This window comes from Notothenia rossii (assembly GCF_949606895.1).
Source record: "Notothenia rossii genome assembly, chromosome: 1".
Classification (NCBI taxonomy): domain Eukaryota; kingdom Metazoa; phylum Chordata; class Actinopteri; order Perciformes; family Nototheniidae; genus Notothenia; species Notothenia rossii.
In genome coordinates, this window is record NC_136912.1 from 26,689,585 (window position 1) to 26,704,276 (window position 14,692).

General features: G+C 42.3%; 1 protein-coding gene across 1 annotated transcript in view; it reads left to right on the forward strand.

Annotated features, from left to right (window-relative positions):
• The first annotated feature begins 1,081 nt into the window (after positions 1-1,081).
• The window catches only part of gne (glucosamine (UDP-N-acetyl)-2-epimerase/N-acetylmannosamine kinase), a 46,340-nt gene continuing 32,729 nt past the window's right edge, over positions 1,082-14,692 (forward strand). The window contains exon 1 of the mRNA XM_079679040.1: positions 1,082-1,248. The gene's annotated coding sequence lies outside the window, so the exon portion shown is untranslated. The remainder of the gene's footprint in view (positions 1,249-14,692) is intronic.

Genomic DNA, 14,692 nt, shown 5'->3' on the forward strand with positions numbered 1-14,692 from the left:
TTACTTCATTTCATATTTTTTAAACTCATAAGAATGTTTTATTTAAAAAAATCTGAATCTGTAACATATCAGAATCAGAATCAGAAACAGGTTTATTACCAGGTAGGTTGACACGTACGAGGAATTTGACTTGATGTCGTGGTGCCTACATAAAAGTAAAACAAAAATGTAAAACACAGATAGAGAACTAGAAAAATATAAAAAATATAGTAACATATAACAGTGTTTACATATATGGAATGGAATAAAAAAGAACCAAATATAGAATAACAATCGGCAGTATTACAAAAATCAAAATGAGTATATGGCACAATTGAGTAAATTACATTATTATTATTATTATTATTATTATTATTTGCATCGCAAATATAGCAGGGTATAAATTTATAAAATGTAAATACACAAAATAAATACATATACTTTAATATACTTACTTTATTAACGCTAGGTTACCAAGTATTAGGAACAGAAACGTGGCATGTTATTGGTATTTCTAAATCAACTTGGGTTTAGCCTCATTACCTCTCACCTAGGTTTAGTTTGTATTTCAGAAATAATGTCGACTGGGAGGAATAATTGCTAATTAATCATTTTTTACCCCAGGCACTATCAGTAAATCCAGCCTTGCCTAGCAGCAGAATGTATTGCATGCATTATGTTATGCTCTAGTAGTCTAAATGATTTCTTGGCTGGCATAAGGCAGTGATGGAATGTAATTGAGTAGGCTACATTTACTCAAGTAATGTAGCCTACTTAATGTTGGGGTACTTGTACTATACTTGAATATTTCAATGTGTTGGTACTTCTACTTCACTTAAAAGAGGGAAATGTTGCACTTTTACTGCTTTTCATTTATAAGACACTTGTATTGATTTTTTTACATACATTAATGTGTTTATATGATTTATTTTTAACACAACCTTTCGTATTCCGTATTTTCCAAAAATATGCTCCGTATTGACGAATTACAACGTTAAAAAAACCTCTTATATGTATTTTCTAATGATACATTATATAATATAAGTTTCCATTGGTTTTATTATGAAGGTCCCAACCACGCACTTCCGGTTTCATCCTTGCGGTCCCTCCGTATTTGATGATGCTACCCCCCAGTACCCGTTTCGTGATGCTCCGTTAAAGTTGGCTAGTAACCGCTGGAAACGATAAGCAGAAGGAGAAGAGAAGACATAAGCACCACGGAGCGGGGTTTCTGCATGAAATGAAGACATGCTCCCTGAATAGTTCAAGGTAATTGTCATAATTTGGGAAACCACAGTACTGTGTGAACGGAGGGAAAGGCGTGATAACTTCTGCTAACTAGAGGTTAGCAGCTAACGTCACTTCTACACCAATTTCAGACAGTATGTGAGGATGTGTTGGACAACGTTCATCAACTTTTGTTGATCCAACACTTCATTGACGTTGATGGTTTCAACAATGGTTTTGTTGTTGGCTGGTCTTGTTTACAGGCTAACGCTTCCTAGCAGAAGTTTGTAGCTAAAGTCAGATGGATGTATAATAAGATGCAGTAACATACGGCAAAGACAAAAAGGCGGAGCGATGTAAAGTTGGCCCTCCTACATTCTTTATATGACAAGCAAATTGTTTCGCAATGCATTGTGGCTTTCCACAGGCGACATGGAACTTAATTAACATTTTAAACTTTATGCGCATTATGGAGAGATTCACCCGGAAACTTGGCAAACGTGTCGTAAAGAAAAAAGGTCAGGAAGTTTGGGGTTTTTCATAGCCGCAGCCCGCATGCAGGCAATAGTGTGCAGGGGTGGACTGGGACTAAAAATCAGCCCTGGAATCTCACCCAGCCCATCATAGCAATTCGAATATCTTGGAAAAGTTGATTAATTTAAGTATTTCTATTTAAAAAGTGAAACCCATATATTGTATAGATTCAATAAACACAAAGTGAATTATTTTAGAGATTCATGATTAGGGCTTACAGCTACTGAAAACTACGGAGCCCTGGAGGGTTCATAGAGAGAAAAATAAATAAAACGTGGCCACGTTTTACTAAAGCGTGCGCACGAGTTACTAAAGCGTGGCCACGAGTTACTAAAGCGTGGCCACGAGTTACTAAAGCGTGCGCACGAGTTACTAAAGCGTGCGCACGATTTAATAACTAAAGCGTGCGCACGATTTAATAAAGCGTGGCCTCGTTTTGTGTGTGTGCGCGCACACGTGTGTGTGTTTGTGTGAGGGGCGTTTGGGTGGGGGGCGGCATTTGTTTATGATAGTATCGTTCGTTCCGGTGTACTCCGGCAGGACTATCACATCGAGATTAAGATTAAACGAATTTCTTTCACTTGGGAATACACATATAACTATGGAGAACCAGATTTGTGTAAATTACTGTTCGTGGTCATTTGAAAACAAATGCCGGTGGTGTCGGACACACACAAACACACCGAGCACGCACACAGAGCGGAGCTGAGCGTGCACACACACACACACACACACACACACACACACACACACACACACACACACACACACACACACACACACACACACACACACACACACCATGCGCCCCGGTGACAGGACATCTCCTTCATAAAACGAGGCGGAATACTCTGGTAGTTCGATGTGTGTAGAGGTGTGTGTGGTTAAACGTAGCAGCCTCGATCTCTATTAAGCGGTTCTAATGAAGGGAAACACAGTGAAGTAAACAGTAAAAGGCACAGCTCTTTGCAGCTGGTGCTGCTCTTCTCAGATTCTGCTGAGTTACACGTTACTGCCTCCAGAGCCCTGTACTACGGAGCCAGTTCAACAGACCCTGGATATGTTCGATTTACCCGGCTTAACTAGCCCTAACAAACGCAATGTCGATAAGCGGTCCTGCGAAGCTGGTTATCAACTCAGTAAATCAACCAGGGTTTCTCTGACCGGCTGAGAGCGCGTTCACGTGAAAGGGACGGGGTTAGCAACATTTGACCAATCACAAACATGGAGACGCGTGCTGACAGCGCAGTGTCATACTTCATGAATGAATAGTGTAAATAGCGAATCCTGCTTCGTAGCACAGGCCACTGGTGCCGCAGAGATTTCATAAAGTGAAGGAGGTTTTCCTTCTATAAAACAGCTGTGGGCAGCAGATACTGTGAGTCACGGACAGGAATCCCTCAATATAAATAAAACAAGGCCAAGCTTTATTAACTCGTGCGCACGCTTTATTAAATCGTGCGCACGCTTTAGTTATTAAATCGTGCGCACGCTTTAGTTATTAAATCGTGCGCACGCTTTAGTAACTCGTGCGCACGCTTTAGTAACTCGTGCGCACGCTTTAGTAACTCGTGCGCACGCTTTAGTAAAACGTGGCCACGTTTTATTTATTTTTCTCTCTATGAACCCTCCAGGGCTCCGTAGAAAACCCCAAATTCAGTTTCTCAGAAAATTTGAATGTTACACAAGACCAATTAATAAAGGATTTTAAATACAGAAATGCTGGCCTTCTGAGAAGTATGTTCATATTTCTGCTCTCAGTACTTGGTTGGGTCTACTTTTGCACGAAATACTGCATCCATACGGCGTGTCGTGGAGATCAGCCTGTGGCACTGCTGAGGTGTGATCAGTGGCGTTTTTATATGTACAAAAAACTTAGATGTCTATATGTAAGCTTCTGCAATTACGTGCAGTGAGGTTCATGGCAGGCACTGGCCCTGACTCTTCAGGTTTACAATTCAATTCAATTCAGAACCTTTATTTATTCAGGCGAAAACCCATTGAGATCATTGACCTCTTTTTCAATGGTGACCTGCTGCAAGTAGGTTCCAACATGCATACAAACATGACAGAAAAACAAAGAGGACATCATATGGCATATTTACATTGACTACAGTTTGTATAGCTAGTAGCATTTACAGATACCAACAGTTTCTGATTGGATAGCATCTATCCTTGCTTTAAAAACATGTAATGGAACCAAACTGCTCAACTTCCATTCCTTTTGCAGACTGTTCCAAGATAGCGGAGCTGTGCATCTAAAAGCTGTATTCCCTAAGACAGTCCTAGCAGTTGGCACATTTAATATAACCACAGCATTCGATCTCAGGCAGTAGCCATTTACAATACGCCGTGAGATCAGGGAGCAGATGTAGGATGGAAGTTTCCCTAACATTGCTTTGTAAATAAAAAGATACCAGTGATTGAGCCGCCGTACAGTTAGTGAAAGCAAACCTGCCCTTGCATACAGGGTACAATGATGGGTTAATGCTTTACAGTTTGTCCCAAATCTCAGTGCACTGTGATAGGCGGCATCTAACTTGATCAGGTAATTGGCCTTTGCATTCATATAAAACAGATCACCATAGGCACAGGTAAAAAGGTCACAGTGACTAGCCTTTTCCTGGCCTCAAGTGAGAAACAGGACTTGTTTCTGTAAAAGAAACCTAGCCTAACCCTCAGTTTTTTTAGCAGGTTATTGACATGCAGTTTAAAAGAGAGACAGTCATCAAGCCAGATACCAATATATTTGTAAAAGGTTACCACTTCAAGTTTTTTCCGTTGCGTAGTTACAATATCTAAAACAGGCTCTGGTGTCTTTTTAGCTTTTGAAAAGAGCATTACCTTGGTTTTATCCACATTTAAAAGAAGCTTTAGTTCAGAGAGCTGAGTCTGAACAGTGTTAAAAACAACCTGTAATTCAACAACCGCCTCCTTAATGGAGGTATCTGCACAATACATCACGGTATCATCCGCATACAAATGTAAAGTAGCTTCATCCACATTATCACCTAAGCTGTTGATATATATGGAGAGTAAAAGTGGACCTAAAACAGAACCTTGTGGTACACCATCAGAAATGTTTAACCACTCAGAAGACAGCCCATCAAAATGAACACATTGGGACCTTTCAGAGAGTTCACAAACCACCCCACTGCATGGCTGGATATGCCAATACTGAGTAGCCTCTGCTTTAAGATGCGATGATCAACGGTGTCAAATGCTTTGGAAAGGTCAATAAACAGAGCTGCACAACTCTGCTTATTATCTAAAATACTAGTAATGTCATTCACCACTTTCATTGTCGCAGTGATGGTGCTGTGTTTCTTTCTGAAGCCTGACTGATGTTTAGACATCTTTAGATATCATTTTTACATAAAAACTCCTTTACTTGCTCACTCACTAGTCGTTCGAGTACTTTAGCCAGAACTGACAATTTAGAGATTGGCCTATATTTATTTAAAATAGTTGCCTCCCCTCCTTTCAGTAAAGGCAAGACATAAGCAGACTTCCATACTTTTGGAATTGTATTTGTGTTGAGGGAGAGGTTAAAAAGAGTAGTGAGAGGAAGAGCAATAAAATCTGCAGCTATCTTTAAAAAGAAGGGTTCTATGTTTTCCGGGCCAGCCGGTTTCCTAGGATCTAACTTGGAAAATGCTTCATGAACAACACCAACAGTAAAAGGAGTAAAACTGAAAGGGTTTTCCAGACCACATTGTTCAGAGTCAGGGATTGGAGTGTTCACAAAAGCAGAAGCACAGTCAGTGACAGAATCAAACAGAGAGCCACAAGACACAAAATGCTTATTAAAGCAATTTAGCATAGTAGCCCTGTCTGATATAATGCCAGATTCTGTGGTGAGGCACGGAGGTAGCTCATTTGGGATATCACCAGTGGAAATCAATTGTATGGCTTTCCAAAATTTCCTAGGATTATTTAGGTTTTCTGTGGTAACTGACAAATAGTACTTTGACTTAGCACTTTTTATTTGCGATGTGAAGCTATTTCTTAGCTGCCTAAAGCGTAGCCATTATACCTCTGAGCCTGATTTCCTAACCTTTGCCCAGGCATTGTTTCTCTCATGAAGGAGACTGGACAGTTCAGCAGAAAACCAAGGATTGTCTCGTCCCTTCACTCTAAATTTGCGCAGAGGTGCATGTCTATCTATAATTTCCATAAAACCAAGATAAAAATAAGACCATGCAGTTTCTATATCAGCACACAGATTCATTTTACCCCAATCAAAATCAAACAGATCATGTACAAAACCCTGCTCCACAAAGTGTTTTTTGTCTCTTTTTAGGATGATACGAGGTTGAACCTTTTGGACCTTAGTGTCCCTAATTGTGGCTACAACACAGTGGTCACTTACATCATTAGCAAATACTCCCACAGATGAGTATTTATGTGGAACATTTGTTAAAATGAGATCAATTAAGGAGGATTTATTTGGGGACTTAATATTTGGGCAAGTAGGACTATTGATAATCTGAGTAATATTCAAAGAGGTACACAGGTTTTTAAAATCCTCTGACACAGAAGTTAACCAGTCCCAATTAAAATCACCAAGCAGCACTATTCCCTTGTAGGCAAGTTGAGATAAAAGTTTTGAAAATGAAGATAAAGAGTCCTTGACAGCTGAGGGGGGTCTGTAGCAGCCCACCACCATGACCTGTTGACCCTTTGTTACTTCGATATTCACGGCTAAAAATTCTAGTTGTTTACTAATAGATTTGGAAACAATCTTGGTTACACAAAACTTATTTTTCACATAAATGTTAACGCCACCACCTTTTTTAGAACGGTCGGTGCGATATACACTATAACCATTTATGTAAATGTCAGAGGCCAAAATGGATTTATCTAGCCACGTTTCTGATAAGACAATGACATCAGCATCAGTCGAGCTCGCCCAAATACGGACAAAATCTAATTTAGGTAACAGACTGCGCACATTTAAGTGAATTAATCCCAACCCAGACCTAGAAATAAAATCAGCAGGAGTAGCAAACTGCTACTACTGGGTGGACCAGGGTTTGGTTGCACATTCCCTGATAGTAACAATAATAAAAATACCAAGCACCTTTTTCTCTTAACCAACACACATACATTGTCAACTGTTTTAGAGTCACCAGCAAACTCCGCGAAAGTGAGATTAGAGTAAAAAAACAGTTCTGAAGAACCATCATAGCAGGCAAGTGAGAAAGACAAACATTTGTCGAAATGAATGTCCGCGACAAGGCGACCAGTAATTGTTTGTGTAACACATCCGAAACCGTACAGGGGATGTCCACTGCGGGCGGTAGAACAGACCTGAATCCAGTAGACTTCTCAGGATGACTAGCGATGTTCTCATTGTCCAACACAGTCAATAGGTACAGCAGAATCACGATATGGGCCATTTTCCCGGTCCAGCACACAGTATCCGCGATGTTCCTGGGGCAAAATCCACGTCAGGACAGCAGCAAGGAACAGGCGAGGCAGCAGTGTGGCAGGGCTCCGGTTTCTCCACGGTATCCCCAGATCAGGCCTCCGCACCAGCAGAAGCAGAAACAGCCGTGGCAGATCCTCCCCCGTACAGCAGCGACAGGTGGGAGCAGGCCTCCAACAGCGGAACCAAGACAGGTGGATGGCGGGCCTTCAGCCGTGGGAGCTCCTCCGCGGCGAATCGTCCTCCGCACCTCAGCACACGATAGGTGAAAGCGGGCCTCCACAGCAGCAGAAGCAAACAAAACAAATATAATATTTTGACCTAAATCAAAATATAATATTATTTTCAAAAGCTTTTTTTGTCTGATGCTTCGATTAATTTTAAACAGACAGTTCAACAAAAGGATACCCAAAAAATGTAACATTACCATTTAAATATTGAATTGTTCTCTCTTAGTAAGATCCTATTTTCAATAAAATGGTGTTCTTACCTTGACTTGAAGATGAAGTCCATTTGCCTATCCTTCTGGACAAAAATCTCTATTACTTTTTTGTACAAGTCCTCCTTATCTTCTTGTAGTTTCAAAAGTCTATCGTAAATCTAATCGATAGATTTATGGTTCAAAAATTATAAAAGTAGGGTAGACATGTGGATATTATCCAGCTGAACAAAACTTGCATTTATCTAACAGGTACGTTTCCCACAGATCTTATTTTGAGCTATTTTCTAAAATCCTATGGAGAAATATTATTATTTTTTTGTGGAGGGAACCCATGCGCAGCTTACTTCCGGGTTTTAGGACGCATAACTGCAACTCTCTCTTGTCTCCTCTTCACACACCACACTTTTCGCGGCACACGTACTTACAGCCAATCAGCTCTGAATTATGTGAGATGACGTATGGTGGGGATGGCAGCTCAGTGCCCCTATGGTCATTATATTTTTGCCACACACATTAAATAGGACGACAATACTCTGAGCATGCGCAGTGTATAGTTTTTACAGTCACCGTTCACTTAGACCAGGGGTGCCCACACCTTTTTGGCTGGTGAGCTACTTTTGAAATGACCAGCTCACCGAGGTCTACCAACCAAAAATAAAATCCCAAATTGCAAGGGTTGCTGAATAACACGTTTTATTTATACATGGGATAACTACAATAGGGCTGCCTGCAACAAACGACTAATTTGATATTCGATGAGTCTATCGATTAATGAAACGATTAATGGACTATTCGGACTATTACTGCCTTGAACAATTTCTCAAATGCACTTATTTAGCCATCAACCTTTAGATTTAGCTCAGTGGTTCTCAAACTTTTTCTGTCAGGCCCCCCCTTTGGAGAAAAAAAAAAGTCGGGCCCCCCCAACACAAATAGTCAGGCTCAGTGGCGGCGCCAGAGATTTATTTTGGGGGTGCTGTGGGGTAGCTTGACGTTTCATAGAAGGTGCTCAAACATTTAGGGTTTCCCATTAATGTACCGGGCGCTACAGTAGAATTTTCTACTGCAACAATCCCCACGCATATACACAATGTACCCGCGACTGTTACAATGAAGGCTCGATAATCAGCTCACGGCATATAGGTGTAAGCAGGGGTAAAGTTCTATTTTTATAGGTGGTGTGTGGACCTTACATAGGGGGGTCCGGAGTCAAGCTCCCCCGGGAAGATTTTTAAATATTGAAGTTAAAAGCATCAATCTGGTGCACTTTGAGAGCAAAATGAAGAGATCTATGGATACATCTCTCAACACCCATTTGAAACAGAACTGTCAGCAGATTTACTTTTTCTTTATGGATATTTTACAAAGCACTCCCTTTTAAACTTTATTCTTTTTTTAATGTCATATAGTATTTCATACCTGTTTTTAATTTATTCTCTTATTTTCTTATAACTATAATGATAATATATAGGTGTGCAACGGAAATAATTGTTTACATTAATGGTGATCAAAACGTTTGAGACCCACTGAGATAACACTGAGAGTCCTTTAGCTCACTGAGTCTCTCAGTCTGACAGGAGAGGACTCTCCTCCACCTTGTTGTTGAAAAAACTCCTTATATCCGTTAGCGTAGCTCGCTAGCACCAGAAGCTAACAACAATGATCTCCGGTACCAGTGCGCTCTCTCTCTCGCACCCACACAAAATGGCTCGTTCCACACACACACACACACACACACACACACACACACACACACACACACACACACACACACACACACACACACACACACAGCCAAGCTTTAATGAAACACAGAGACCCATAGGTAATAGTACTGTATCATATTATTTTCGAATCAATAATTTTTCAAAATATGTTTTTTAAAATTTATTTAAAAAAAATGTAATAACAATTTTTCCTCCTGCTCTCTCGCGCCCCCCCTGTCATGCCTCTGCGCCCCCCTGGGGGGGGGGGGGGGGGGGGAGCGCCCCCCATTTTGAGAACCACTGATTTAGCTTGAGGTTGTTTTAGGCATGTGGAAACTAACAATGAAGACAATAAAGTTGAATACTTGATTGAAAAATACATATATTATTAAATTAACTAAACAAATTGTGAACAAAATTAACATTGCTTTTTATTTAAATAAAATAAATAATATTTCACATCAAAAGAAACAACAATGTTTTAACAAGTCGTATTAAATAATCTGATGACAGAACTGTAAACAGAATAGCTGAAACTTTAACAAAATAAAGAGTAACTCTGTTACCTCTAATCCTCCCATCTAATCTAATCACCCATGTTTGAATAATTGAGTTAACTCCGAGCGTTGCTGTTAACATACATAACACCTGACGTGGAAACGTTACTCGTGGATGGGGGGGGGGGCTACAGCGCTACTAGAAAGACAGTCGAACCCGGTGCATTCCTCCGTCTGAATGTGGTGCACTTTTGCAAAATGTTTAGACAAATTGCTCATGTTACCGCCCTTACATGCTAAACACTCTTGGCAAGGAGCATTGTCCACCTCAAAACGGGTAACATTTAACCACACCTTGGAGCGCTTCTCTCAGCCATCTCCTGCGTGTGTTGCTGCATGTAGCGGCCGCGTGTATGTGTAACCTGCCCCACCCCCTCGCACACAGACGGGAGAGAGAGATCTGGTCTGGATTGAAAAGGTCGAAAATACACCGACCATAGACACATTTGTTTGTCTTTTTGCATGTTAGAAACGAGTTGGCAACACTAAGACTGCGAGATAAGGTTTTTGTAGCAATAATACATGACCTTTCTCTTTCTCAACTCGCTACTCGGAGGGAAGTCGCTGTCATATGCCTTGTGAACACTCTGATAATGCCTCTTATATATATTAAATATTCTTCCTCCCATTCTGGGTGGAAGTGGTATGTCTTTAGCTTTTTGCTCGGTCCCACACTAATTTTGTTGTTTGTCTCTTGTTTGTCTCTTTAACTTAATTTGAGTTTTCCCGGCACTTGACTGATTTTGTATCGCTTTGCATTCTGGGTTAACAGACTGGCTCGTCAGTCCCCTCCTGCTCCCTGGCTAAATGACGCACTGCGTGCTAATAGAACCATCCTTCGGGCAGCAGAGCGGAAGTGGTGGAAATCCAAACACCATGACAACCTCCTAACCTATCAGGCTCTCCTCTCCTCTTTCTCTGCTTCCATCTCTCAGGCAAAAAGCACTTTCTTTCAAGATAAGATCCAATCTTCCTATTCCAATCCCAAAAAACTATTTTCTATCTTCTCCACCCTCTTGGACCCCCCCAAAGCCCCTCCCCCCTCCCCCCTTCTGTCAAACAACTTTGTTAACCGCTTTGAAAAAAGGTTGACGATATTCGCTCTTCTTTTTCTGACTCACCTTTACTCACCGCTGGATCACCAGACCCACCTTTCACCCACACACTGACCTCCTTCTCCCCTCTCTCTCCAAGTGAGGTTCTTACCCTCATTACCTCTGCCCGTCCTACCACCTGTCCTCTGGACCCTATCCCCTCAAACCTCCTTCAGACTATCGCTCCTGATATTCTACCGTTTCTCACCCATTTCATCAACACTTCTCTAACTTCTGGTCACTTTCCAAACAGTCTCAAGGAGGCAAGAGTAAACCCTCTCCTAAAGAAACCCACTCTCAACCCGTCTGATGTTATAAACTACAGGCCTGTCTTTCTCCTCCCGTTCCTGTCTAAAACACTTGAACGCGCTGTCTTTAAACAACTCTCCTGTTATCTCCATCAGAACAACCTTCTGGATCCGCACCAGTCTGGTTTCAAGGCAGGTCACTCAACAGAAACTGCCCTCCTTGCTGTCTCAGAGGAACTGCACACTGCTAGAGCAGCCTCCCTCTCCTCTGTCATCATCCTTCTGGACCTGTCTGCTGCATTCGACACGGTGAACCATCAGATCCTCCTTCGCAATCTCCAAGAACTTGGAGTTTCAGGCTCTGCACTTTCCCTCCTCACCTCATACCTCAAAGACCGCACCTACAGGGTTACTTGGAGAGGGTCTGAGTCCAACCCTTGTATATTAACTACAGGGATCCCTCAGGGCTCTGTTCTTGGTCCCCTTCTCTTCTCCTTGTACACAAACTCGCTCGGGTCTGTTATTAGCCCGCATGGTTTTTCATACCACTGCTACGCTGACGACACCCAACTAATTCTGTCCTTTCCCCGCTCAGGTGACCCAGGTCGTCGCACGCATCTCTGCTTGCCTAGCAGACATCTCTCAGTGGATGTCTGCTCATCACCTCAAGCTCAACCTTGACAAGACTGAACTGCTTTTCCTTCCGGGAAAAGATTGTCCCACTCTTGACCAAACAATCAACATCGGCACCTCTGTTGTTTCCCCGACTCAGACTGCAAGGAATCTGGGTGTGGTCCTAGATAACAAACGGTCCTTCACTGCAAACATTGCTGCGACAATCCGCTGCTGCAGATACACGCTTTACAACATCAGGAGGATACGTCCCCAGCTGACCCAGACATCAGCGCAGGTTCTGGTCCAGGCCCTCGTCATCTCACGCCTAGACTACTGCAACTCCCTCCTGGCTGGTCTACCTGCATGTGCCATCCGACCTCTGCAGCTCATCCAGAATGCAGCGGCTCATCTGGTCTTCAACCTTCCTAAATTCTCCCACACCACGCCGTTCCTCCGCTCCCTTCACTGGCTTCCAGTAACTGCTAGAATCCACTTCAAGACACTGGTACTTGCGTACCATGCTGCGAATGGATCTGGCCCTTCCTACATCCAGGACATGGTTAAACCGTACACCCCAGCACGTGCACTCCGCTCTGCATCGGCCAAACAGCTCGCTGCACCCGCACAGCGAGGGGGACCCAAGTTCCCGTCAGCAAAAACACGTGGGTTTGCTATCCTGGCTCCAAAATGGTGGAATGAGCTCCCCATTGAAATCAGGACAGCAGAAAGCTTACACATCTTCCGGCGCAAACTGAAAACTCATCTCTTTGGACTCCACTTCGAGCGATTGAATTACTAACAAAGCACTTATATACTAATAAAGGGCTGGCTTTCTAAAGCCAGTTGAGTAGCACTTGAAATGTTTGGCTCTATGAAACCTGATGGACTTATATGATTCTGTTTTCTTCAAGGTTGCATCTTCCTGGTCGAATGCACTTATTGTAAGTCGCTTTGGATAAAAGCGTCAGCTAAATGCAATGTAATGTAATGTAATGGAAAGCGATAGGTCACTTTTTCTGTCAATCAAGTAAACTCCTGATTTAAGTGGCAGGGAGGCCACGGGAGGAGTGATCTGTTTTGTCTATTTTAACGGAGCTGGATTTTTTGTTTTTATCAATGACTCGCGATCTACCAGCATTGCCCCCGCGGTCGACCGGTCGACCACGGTCGACGTACTGGGCACCTCTGACTTAGACAGTGAGAGGTAGGGGCATGATCGGGTTTTGTCCCACATGGCTCTAAACAGCTCAATAGGCACACACCGTAGACACTAATTAGAAGAACACAGACTAAAACAGCAATGTACAGACGAATCAGATGATTAAACATGATCTTGAAATATATTTTATAAAAACTTTTATTTATTTTTTGCAATTTTTTGTAATCATTACTTTGAATATGTTCTGCTGGATTCTCTATGGGGTTCAGGTCAGGCGAGTCCATAAAGCTTTTCAGAAGAAGCAGGCATGAAGTGCTCCTGGTAGATGGCTGCGTTCCCTTTGGACTTGATAAAACACAGTGCTACAACACCAGCAGATGACACGGCAAATGAAATGCAACATTTACTTTAATCTGAAAAGAGGATTTTGGACCACTGAGCAACACACCAGTTCCTCTCCTCCTTGGCCCAGGTAAAACGCTTCTGAAGTTGTCTCTGGTTCAGGAGTGGCTTGACACGAGGAATGCGACAGTTGTAGCGCATGTCCTGGAATACGTCTGTGTGTGGTTGCTCTTGATGCACTGACCCCAGCCTCAGTCCACACCTTGTGAAGCTCCCCCAGCTTTTTGGTTGGCTTTTGCTTGACAATCCTATCAAGTCTGCGGTCATCTCTGTTGCTTGTGCACCTTTTCCTACCACACTTTTTCCTTCCACTCAACTTTCTATGAATATTCTTGGATACAGCACTGTATGAACAGCCAGCTTTTTGAGCAGTGACCTTTTGAGGCTTACGCTTCTTGTGGATGGTGTCAATGACTGTCTTCTGGACAACTGACAACATCTTTTTGCTAGCAGTAAGCCGTAATCATCAAAATTAAAACAAATAAACACTTGATATAATTCACTTTGTGTGAAATGAATCTATATGATATGAGTTTCACTTTTAAATAGAATTACCGAAATTAATAAACTTTTCCACGATATTCAAATGTATTGAGATGTATATTGCTTATTGAGATTTGAGAACAATAAGGATTAAGCAGATCACTGGAAAACTGGCCCTAGTTTTTCAGGAAGTGAACATTATGTACAGTTTGTGTAAAATTAATTGATCTCAATGTGTTCAAGTTTCAATATGTTTACATTTATGAATTCATATCTGAACGTGCGCCAGAGTCTAAGATAAGTACAAGCAAGAAAAAAAACGTGTTTGTCAAGCCTTGGTGTTGGCGCCTGATGACTACTACCTTTGACCGGCACTTTTCTAATTTTGTCCGGAAGATTTAAACTTTAACGGACATGTTGATTGGCGAAAAAAAATCTAACTGAAACTCTGCCTCACGGTCCCCTCGTTCCTTGGAAGAGGCGGAGAGGTGGGTGTTTGTCATCTGCTGGTGCACTAACCGGAGAGAATTACAGTGAGGGAGGGATTGCATTGAATAACAGCAACAGGAGCAAACGCTTGCCTCGGGGAGGGAGACAAAGAGCCACAGCGGAGAATAAACAGAATGGCAACCGCGGGAAGTCTTCTTCGCTGATTTTGTGGCAGACTACAGTGCCACTTACAGGCCTGGCATATGTACTACAGCGTCTCCAGCGCTTTCGAGCGGCAATGGCCGGCCATGGCCCAACCTCTCATTCCCAAGCCCCCAGGAAGTGCGCCGGACTCAGATGAAAATATTCGGGGTGGCCAAACGGCG